A 7329-nucleotide genomic window follows, 5' to 3' on the forward strand; every position below is an offset into this window, starting at 1 on the left:
GGACAGGGGAACTGCCAGGTCAATTCCTTGTTTATGCAGTGCTATCTTGTGCTCCACCGTGACCCCTTCCAACATGACATGGCGGGAGGGCATTCCCGAGTGAAATTGTGTTGGAAAGACCTGCTCTGTGTGCATGTGACCAGTGGGCCTGTTGGATTGGCTGTTTTCCTCATTGTTGTGACCCAGATACCTGACAAGAAGTGACTTACAGAAGAGAGAATATCTCGTCTCAGGGTTGGAGGTGATATGGTCCACACAGCAGAGAAGGCGTGCTCCTCGGATGGAATGTGTGAACAAAACAGCACCTCTCCCCATCTGAGGAGAACAGGAAGCAGAGGGAGGGGACCTGTGTTCTCCTTTTTTATCCAACCTGAGTACTCAGTCTACATGGTAGCCCCCCCACCCCATATTCAGGGTGAATCTTCTCTCCTCAGTTAAACCTTAGAAAAGTCCTCGGAAACACACACAGAGGTGTATTTCCTAAGTGATACTAAATCCAGCCAGCTTGACAATGAACACTGCCCACCGTCCTCAGGTCCTGATGTTGACACACTGGAATTCTGAACATTTTTGAGGAAGGCGTGCTACATTTTCAGCCTGTGCTGGGTTTTGTCGGTTATGTAGTCGGCTCAGCTAGGTGGTGCATTTGTGCAATCCTAGCACTCGGGAGGCAGAGGCAGGAAGGAGCTCTTCTGTTATTAAGTTGACTCAGAGATGGAAATGCAGGTGTGGTAGCCACAGGAGGTGGGTGATATGTAGCAACAGGGCAACAGGGCAGATTAAATGGAGGTCAACAGCTGAACTATAGGCTCACCTTCCCAGGTACCTCGCCACTGTCTTTCCCCAGCACATCCCATACTAAATACCACTCCATTACAGGTTTGGTGGTTTACTGCATAATCCTAGCACTCCAGAGACTGCAGCAGGAGGATTGCCTTGAGAGTTCCAGGCCATCCTGGGCCACACATAAGTGTTAAATCTAGGACAAATGACTGAGGGGTTTATTTAACATATCAAAGTGGACCTGGCTGCCAGGTTCTTCCAGCATCCCTCAGCCCCTACCTGTCACAGGGTGTGGCTGGCATACCCTGCCCTCTACCCTGAACTTTCCAGCCCAGGGGGCTGGGCTGCCCTTCCCCCAGAGGCTCTTCCTTATGTAATCCAGGTGTGTAGTTACTTGCCCTTTTGTACCCTTGACCTCCTGGCTACTGCACCAGGTCCAACCCCTCCACCCCCGCCTTCCTTCCCCTCCCCCTCTCTCCACACAGCCCATCCCAGTCTGGTAATGTCCACTCTGAACTCTCCCAGATGTCCCTGCTAGGAACGTCTAGGTTAGGCTCTCCCTGTTATCTAGAATAAACTTTCTCCCGCACCACACCTTAGGAGCTGACATCCTCCCCTTCCTTCCTTCCTTCCTTCCTTCCTTCCTTCCTTCCTTCCTTCCTTCCTTTCTTTTTCTTTTTCATTCACAGTGTTAGATCCTTTCTTAAAAATCAAAACAAGCTAGGTGTGGTGGCTCCCACCTGTAATCTCAGTACTTGGGAGGTGAGAGAGGGAGCCCTGGATTTCAAGGCAAGTCTTGCTGCCCAGCTAAATTGAGACCCTTGCTCAAAAATCTACATTACAAAATGAACCTAGTGGAGAACAAAAAAGCCTAAAATAGAAACAAAACAAAAGGCACCCCAATTTTTATTATTAACTTTTTCCAGCTTCATTTACCTATCTGAGTGGAAGAAATTCCCAGCAATCGTGTGCTTTCCTATGCTCTTTGATTATGGTGATAAACCCTGAGCTGCCCACTTCTTGGCCTTCCTTTCATACGACCCCTCTTTCGCGTTTATTCAGAGCCTCTCCCAGAGAGCCTGAAGGGCCCATTCTAAAGGCTTCTTGTTGCTTAAACCCAAACAAACCAAAAGGTACCCGCTGACCTCAAATTCACAGTCTTTTGAGAAGATGAATTTGGACAATGACAAGGGACAGCTGAGGAGAGAGGAACCCCTCTGGGAGAGGAGGCAGATCCTTGTCCTTCCACAGAGACAGAGGACACCAAAAAGAAAACCCTGTCCAGAATAGGAACAGGTGACTGGGACAGCCAGGTCTCAGCTGGGACAATGACAAAGTCAATTGTCCAGCAGAAAGTCCCTTCAGGCAAGGTCCAGGAACAAGGAAAAACATCTTTCGCCACTTACGTAGCTAGAACAAGACATCTTATTGGAGCCTGTTGTGCATTTAAGAATAGACTTTTAGTTGGGCAATGTGGAATCCCAGCACTTGAGAAACTGAGACTGCAAAGCCTGGGTTACATAGTGAATTCAAGGCCAAACTGAGCTCCATAGTAAGACCCTGTTTCAAAAGATAAAATCTTAGAATTAATGAAAAAATAAAAACTTGATCTGGGTATGGTGGTGCAGGCCTTTAATCTCAGTATGTGAAGATGCAAGCTGGTTACCTCAGCACTTGAGGCCCTGGAAGGAGAATGGGGTGGGGGAGGGGTTCAAACTGAAGCGTGTGGGCGTGAAGTATACTTTCCTTTAGGTTCTCACTGTTTCTTTAAATTTTTCTTCAGTGAACATGTTCTACTTCCATAATTAGGAAAAATATCCTTTAAAAAATGAAAATGTTTTTATAAGATTTTTGAGCCAGAAATTTAAAAGGGGAAGAAAAAATTAGCTTAAATAGCACTCTTCCCAAATGCTTTAATATTTTTTTAATTGCCTAATTCGGGTGCTTGAAACAGAATTTTAAAATAGGCCACGTATTCAATAATTTTGAACTGGTTAATTTTGTCTTATTCTTTTACATCATTTGCAAAAAACGAGGAGAGGGAGGCTATGGATAATGGATCGACACTGAGTAGCTAAAGTATTGGAACTGCAAAGGGTCCCTGTGTGTTTTCTCAGCTGTATTCTGGTCTCAGGTTATTCGTGTGTCATGCTGTTCTGAGGCGGCTTTTCTGACTTCAACACCTGCCTCCCTTTCTTTGTCTCTCAGTAGTGGTTCCTGAGTACTCGTTGGTTTAACCTGTGACTATGGTTGGGGAAAGAATGGATCCCGGGGACTCCAAGCTGATGTCGGGCATCATGGGATCCTGCCTAGGACAAGGCATCTCATTTTATTGTCTTGTCTCTAACAAAACCACATAGCTGCCAATCAGATCCTACCAAAGGACCAGTCATAGCAGCCAATCAGATCCTACCAAAGGACCAGTCATAGCAGCCAATCAGATCCTACCAAAGGACCAGTCAGAGTTGCCAATCAGATCCTACCAAAGGACCAGTCACAGCAGCTAATCATCAGATCCTACCAAAGGACCAGTCAGAGCTGCCAATCAGATCCTATCAAAGGACCAGTCAGAGCTCTGGGAGCCACAGGGCCCAACTCTCTCAGGAAAAGTGCTCATAACCATCCCCCACTGCCAAGCTCAGGCCTACAGACTGAAGCAGGAGGATGCCCATCAGGACACTGCTGCAGGGAGCAGCCGTCGCGGAGAAAGGAGAGCTAAGACAGCCGTTTAGTTGCCGTCCTGCCGCTGCTGCCTTCGGATGCCATTCGTTCCTCTGACAGCTGCCGAGACCTCTCTGTTTCCCAGCCAGTGCACTAAGTGCTGAGGATTGAGTAGCTTTGTGGGCAGAACTGCGTGTCTCCAAATTCACGTTTTAAATTCCTCGTGTCTGGAGACAGTAAGTTAAAAGGCCATTAGCGTGGGTCCTAATTCACTGTGGTTAAAAATCAAGTACTTTTCCCTGCTGAGCCACCCCACCAGCCCCAGCTCACACCTTTCAGTGCGCAGTATTTTCATTTTCCTTCAGTTTGGAACGGTTTCAAGTTTCACTTGAGAGTTTCTTTTTGATACTATTGTTTCAAAGCAAGGCCTCATGCCGGCCAAATGGCATTCTTTGATACAATTGTTTAGCGCTGCTTTATTTAATTTATTGCTATTTTGAGGTTTTCCCACTTAGACTGCCATTGTTCATTTATAGTTCAATTTCAATGAAAGTGAAGATAAATCTTATAGGATTTAAATTCCTTTTTTAAAATGCTTATTTGATGATTCTAACAATACCTTGGTATGCACTGGGTATAATGTTTAAGTGTCAAATCCACTTGTTGCCGGGTGGTGTTTGTTAGATTGGGATTGATGGAGGGGACATGGAAACAAAAGCGAGCAGACAGGCCTCTCCAGGCAGATAGTTCTTCCGTCAGAATAAATGGGGGGCTGCAGTCTCTCCATGGAAGGGCAGACTCTGGGCATGTGGTGTGGGATGCTTGGGTACCATCCCCTCATCAATCCTGCCTCCAGTCTCCAAGTGGTAGATGCCACTTGAAGAGGTGCGGTGATCCTCTGACTAGAAGCTCCGGAAATCCAGCAGCCCACAGGTGTCACAATGATGTCAGCCTTCCTGTCCAGCTCCTTGCCTTTCACCTGAGGCTTTTAAGCCATCAATCTTTTGGTATTCAATTCCAAATTTTCGCCTATATTTTTGATTTGTTTTATCAATATATAGGATACGAGTGCTAAAATCTTCAAATATATTTCTGGATTTCTTTGCTCTTCCAGGTATGTCCATTTTCATTTTATATATTTTAAAGCTGTTGCCTTGCCGGGCGGTGGTGGCGCACGCCTTTAATCCCAGCACTTGGGAGGCAGAGGCAGGTGGATCTCTGTGAGTTCGAGACCAGCCTGGTCTACAAGAGCTAGTTCCAGGACAGTCTCCAAAACCACAGAGAAACCCTGTCTCAAAAAACCAAAAAAAAAAAAAAGCTGTTGCCTTGTGTGTATATGTATATACATATATGTATATATATATATATATGATGCATATCGACTGTGTGTGTGTGTTATACCTAATAATTTTCCTTACTCCAAGGTCCCCTTTGCTTGTCTGCTGGTTGCCACCACCTCTTTCTTTCTCTTCCCCCTTTTTTCCTCCTTTTTTTCCTCTTCCTTTGACAGTATCTTGTTATATACATGTACACGCACACACACATACACACACACACACAGATACAGCACCCTAAAACTCTCAGATCTGGAGTGCTGGGATTGCAGGTCTGCACCAAGGCCGGCTCTTTGTTTAACACTAATTCATCAGACCCAGTGTTGATGAGTGGTTGCATGATGCACCTTTCCTGACCTCTCACTCTGTGTAATTACATGTGCAGTGAGATCTGAAAATCTTGTAGACAAAACATGGTCATATCTTGCTTTAAAAAAAAAACATTCTCAATATTGTTGTCTTTTTGTTATGTGTTAGTACCATTTCTGTTTCACATATGTGAGAATTCCTATACTTCCTTTCTATGATCTGCTCTGGTTGTTGAATCTATACATTGATGCCTTTTGATAAATTCCAGAAGTTTCCATCCATTACTTTTCAAATGTTTTGGGACCACATTCTTTTTTCTCCTCCAGTTTTCTGAAGATTCAAATTTGAGATTTCACTCATTGTTCCATAGTTCCCGGTGGCACTGTTCACTCTTTAAACTCATTTTCCTTAATTGCTCATATTGCAGAATTTCTCTTCAACTCCCTGACTCCTTTCATTTTTATTCTACTATTGACATCTTCCAGTAAATTTTTATTTTTGTTATTTTATACTGAAGTTCTAAAGTTTTCATTTGATTCATACATACACACACACACACACGAACTCATGCACACACACATGCTCGTGCACAGTGAATGCACACATGCATGAGCACACACACACATACACACAATTCTCTCTCTGCCTAGACTGTCTCTTTCCAGTCATTCCCAAACCACTACTACTTATTTATCACGATCATGGTTGCTTGTTTAGCAAAGCCTCATTGCATCTTTGAAATTTTTGTCTTGTAATTCAAGATCTGACATCTTAGAGTTGAAGACTTAGGTATTAATCCCAGCACTCAAGAGGCAGAGGCAGGCAGATCTCTGTGAGTTTGAGGCCAACCTGGTCTACAAAAGCTGGTTCCAGGACAGGCTCCAAAGATACAGAGAAACCCTATCTTGAAATAATAATAATAATAATAATAATAATAATAATAATAATAATAAAGACTTAGGTCTTTTCTTCCTTTCTTTTCTTTTCTTTTCTTTTCTTTTTTTTTTTTTGAGACAGGATCTCTCTATGTAATCCTGGCAATAGACCAGGCTGGCCTTGAACTCATAGAGATTTGTCTGCCTGAATTTTTTTTTAAACTCTGCTCACCAGCCAGCTCCCAAATAAAAACACAGAGTCTTATTCTTACTTATGAATGCATGACCTTAACTTGTTTTGTTTCTTGCCAGATTTCTTTAGCTACTCTGTCTACCTTCTATTAATTCTCTCTGTATGCCAGCCCTGCCTATCCTCTCTCTCCTGCCTAGCTATTGACCAGTCAGCTCTTTATTAGACCAATGAGGTGTTTTAAACAGGCAAAGTAACACAGCTTTACAGAGTTAAACAAATGCAGCATAAAAGAATGCAACATACCTTTGCATCATTAAACAAATGTTCCACAGCATAAAAGAATGTAATCCATCTTTAATATTCCACAGCACTTGCCTTTGCCTCTCAAGGGCTGGAAGGGCGTGTACCACTATGCACTGCACTTTTTTATTCTGAAGATGTACTTATTAATTTTAGTTGTATGATTTCTTTTTGTCTACATGTATGTACATGAACCATGTATGTATAGTGCTTGAGAAGGATCCCCTGGAAGTGAAGTTACAGGTGATTGTAAGCTGCCATGTGGATGCTGAGAACTGAACCTGGGTCTCTGCTCTCTTAGCTGCTGAGTCGTCGTCTCTCCAGCCCTCCCATCCCTGAAGTTCAGTTTCCCTACTCTGGCACATCTGCCTGCATCTGGCCTCTGAAGCCAAGTGGGAAGACAGACTCAGAGAAAAGCTGCTTCAGGTTTTCACTATGCTCTGGTCAGAGAGAAGGGTCCCCTACCTTCAGAGCTTCAGGCCTATCTGACTGTTGTCATCACCATTGCTGTCACCTTCATGGGACACAAGGTTAGGGCAGGCATGGTGGAACAACTAAAAGGAGGGTCCTCCACACTCTCTGACCTTGTTTGTCTTGTTACCAGACCAGAAAGAAAACCATTTCTTGCAGCAGCTTCTGCTCATCCCCAGTAGATTGTTCTGCGACATAGGCTACCTCTATATATAGGTGAGGGCTGTGAGGGACACGGTAGACTGTTCTGTGATGTAGGCTATCTCTGTCTACACCTGTTACAGGTGAGAGGATATGGGGGAACTAGTCTCTCTTGATTCTCTGGCTTTCTTCCCCAATCTTCCTGCTTTTGTTCCCCCAGCCAACCTCAGGCATCATTTCCACAGAACGTGTTCACGGTCCA

The sequence above is a fragment of the Chionomys nivalis genome, chromosome 14, assembly GCF_950005125.1.
Source record: "Chionomys nivalis chromosome 14, mChiNiv1.1, whole genome shotgun sequence".
Taxonomy (NCBI): Eukaryota; Metazoa; Chordata; class Mammalia; order Rodentia; family Cricetidae; genus Chionomys; species Chionomys nivalis.